The sequence below is a fragment of the Rousettus aegyptiacus genome, unplaced genomic scaffold, assembly GCF_014176215.1.
Source record: "Rousettus aegyptiacus isolate mRouAeg1 unplaced genomic scaffold, mRouAeg1.p scaffold_m13_p_9, whole genome shotgun sequence".
Classification (NCBI taxonomy): domain Eukaryota; kingdom Metazoa; phylum Chordata; class Mammalia; order Chiroptera; family Pteropodidae; genus Rousettus; species Rousettus aegyptiacus.
The window spans coordinates 48,998,260-49,001,871 of NW_023416312.1; the positions used below are offsets into that span (position 1 = coordinate 48,998,260).

At 38.5% G+C, this 3,612-nt stretch overlaps 1 pseudogene; it reads left to right on the top strand.

Moving 5' to 3' along the window:
- Positions 1-449: 449 nt before the first annotated feature.
- Positions 450-568, top strand: LOC118608128 (annotated as a pseudogene).
- Positions 569-3,612: the final 3,044 nt, after the last annotated feature.

The following is a 3,612-nucleotide window of genomic DNA, read 5'->3' on the forward strand; positions in this document are numbered from 1 at the left end:
CTGTGTTCATGGAAAAGTAGCTAGAGGGTTGGTCCACCTTACCCACAGGATCTGAAACATAACTTGGGTCAAGATGCTATCTTTAGCCTGCCAGAGGTCTAAACCTTGTGACCATAGTCAGGTCTGGTCTATTGTCTTCTGCTGCCTCAGAGGTTGCTGAGTATCCAGCAAAAAGACTTTAGGTTTGTAAGGGGAGGAGAGAGAGAGAGAGAGAGAGAGAGAGAGAGAGAGAGAGAGAGAGAGAGAGAGAGAGAGAGAGAGAGAGAGAGAATGATTTTTAGAGCCTAGGTTCAAAGCTAAATTTAATCAAAGTCATAAGGACCCTTGGTTTCACTGTGCTTTCGATATAGAAAATTTTATGTTAGTTGGTGCTCATGCTTTCTTTTGGTTTATGTGGAACAGGGCCCTTACTTTAAATACATGTTTGAGATTTGGTGAAAGTAGCAAGGGACTATGGCCATGCTACCCTGAACAAGCCAGATCCCATCTGGTCTCTGAAGCTAAGCAGGGTTGGGCCTGGTTAGTATTTGGATGGGAGAGCACCTGGGAAGATCAGGTGCTGTAGGCATAAAAAAATATAAAAATAAGGGATTGTTAGCTGACAAGGTCCTTGCAATCTGTGAGGTCAACCATAGATTGCCTCGCCTAAAAAAAAAAAAAGAAAAAGAAAAAAAGAAAAAAGAAAGTAGCAAGGGAAAGAAATACTAATGAAGACATAATACCCAAGTTCTGTATATTATGGAATAGTGATGATGCCTCTACATTTCTGATAATCACTAGCAGTCACACAAATCCATTGACTCTATAAACATATAGAATACCCATACATTATGTTGATAACTTTTATTATTAAAAGCTTTAGCTATGTTGTCACTGTTGGAGCAGTTGCAGTTCCGGTAACACACACACCTCTAGGTCTTTCTCACTGCTGAAGAAAGGAATTTCAACTCCGTGAATTCAAAAATTTTCGTTTAGTTAAAAAAGCACATTTTGAGGTAGAAGACGGGTAAAGCCTAAAACTGGCTAACCATGTGGAAACAAGTTATGTACCCCACGATGGGGGGTGGGGTGGGATATTGGTTACAGCCAGGGAAGATGGAGAGCTGTTACTTCAGGTGAGAAAGAGGTCTACATTATATTTAGGGCCATGATGGGTGGTTACAAAGGCATTCTTAGGTGATTGGCAAGTGAGGTCATTTTGATTGACACTTGGCTGCTCTATAACTCTTCGCCTAGTGTGCATGTGCTTACCCAGAATTCAGGCCAGCTAAGATTATAACCCTACTTTCCTTTGTCTCTGGGGATGCAAAAGGGATTCTCTACCAAAAGGGTAATCTTTGGGTGGTCTCTGGGCTGGGCCCCTATTCCTTTGTTCCCTCTGTTGCTCATGTCTGACTAGCTACCTAACCTTATGAAAAAAGCCTATTCGATTCATAAAAAAATGTAACTATTACTCTTCCAAAAGTAAATGAGATTATTAATCTATTTAATGCCATTGTCTTATACAGTTAGTAAGACAAAGCAGAGAACTGTCTCAAAATGTGTTACTTAATTATCAAGGTGTTTTAAAAGTATCTCAGAATCTATAGAGACACAAATGGTTTCTATCAATCCCTATTATTTTAGATTAGAATTTTTGTTTCATATGCTGACTGACCTTATTTCAGTGATTATTTAAAAGTAAACAAATAAATGTTAAGATTTAAGAAATCACTATAATTTTTAGCATAAACAATAACAATAATGCTATTTATAATGCACTGAAGGAAAAGAAAAGGAAGGAAGAAAGTGTCAAGGCTGGGGAAAATTTCCCCTTACCCCTTTAATTCTTCTGGCAGGTTGAATAATTCAAGAGACATACAATAGATTAATGGAAGATAATCTAATTTTAATATGTATGTACAGGGAATTCGCATATGCATGAAAATTCCAAAGACAATGAGACAAAAATACATGACTTTTTGGACAAAGGAGAAAGTGGGGGAATGGGGTCTTACATTTCAAAAATGAAAATGGGTAATTTATAAGTACCCAGAGAGAGTGGCAAAGAAATGCTTGCTAGGCAACCCAGAAACAATAAAACACTAAGGTGGGGGGTTGGGGATGGGGGGAATCTAGCTAACAGCCCCCTGCTTGGATCTTTCCTATCAAATGCTAAGGTGAAAATGCTTAAGGTGATTACTATAAAGTTCCCTTCCTGAAGCAGTTTTTTCTAGCCTAGTCTCTTTAAGAAAAAAGAGAGAGAAAAACATCTTTCTGAGTTTGTTCTCCTTTAATTAATTCCAGCTCAAAATAATCTGTATGCGAGGGTGGCACATTCTGGGGACATTCATCCTGACCCCCACAGTTTGAAAAAAGAAAGGAAGGAAGAAAACTAAAAATAGGCATGGTGTATGCACAGTGAGCTGTTTTCCTAGATGTAAGAACAATCCTAAAAAAAAAAGTTAAAATTAAAAAATTCAAATGAAAACCAGTGATCATATTTAGTTTGTCAAACTAATTAGATATTCAGAAATCAGAAATGTCTCAACTTAAAATATAGAACTGGTATTTATATCAAAATTTTTTTTTTTTTGCCAAAATTCTTTCTGTGCCACACGTTTCTTTCTATCTAAGTAATTTGTCCTGCCTTCCAAATGTCAGCACATTTTCACATTTTGTGGGACTGTCTATGCCTATTTCCAACCATTTCAACATACATTTATTAGGCAGAATAATGGTACCCAAAGATGCCCATGTCCCAGTCCCTGGAACATTTGAATATGTTACCTTAGGTAGCAAAAAGGAGTTTCTAGGTACGACGAAGTTGAGGCTTCTAAAATGGGAGGATCCTCAGTTATCCAGTGGGCATACTTGTAATCTATTGATTACAAGTGTCCTTAAAGAATCCGAGGAGATGTATGTGACAATGAAGGCAGAGAAGAGAGAGGGAGAGAAGGAAATTTGAAAATGCTACATTTGTAACCTCACACAGACTTTATTTCTTTAATATAGTTTTATTGCCCTGATTCAAGCACACTTTGCCTAGCATAATAGCACCATGACTCACTTATTTCTTCTCTTATCCTTTCACCTTTGCACCTACTGCACATGGATTCCCTTAATCATTAAGCCCTTAGGATATTAGAGTTAGGTCAGCATAAAAGAGTCTTAAGAACAAAGCCTCAGGTCTGTTGACCATAGAAACAGAGTGTCATCAAGCTAAAGAAAACATCTTGACCTCAGTAGTGTTTCAGCTCCAGACCCATGGAAGCAGAATGACCTTACCAGCCCCATTCCCTCAAAATCAGACAGAACGACACCATGACTGACATCAGGACCTGATGTAATGATAAACTGCCTCCTACTCTAGCCCCAGCCAATCAGTAGAGCTCACAACCCCAACTTCTTTCGCTACCATGACTAATGATTTCTCCCCTATATAACCTATCCTCTAGAGGCCATAAGAGAGCCGTAGCTCACCTGTGTCTCTGGGACTTATAACTCTCTACAATAAACCTTTACTTTCTTTGCTGCAAAACGTGTACATATTTTATTGGATGTGGATGCACACAGGCAGATAGACACTTTTGTTCTGGTAACACATTGTTGGCTTGGAAGGTGGAGAAAGGG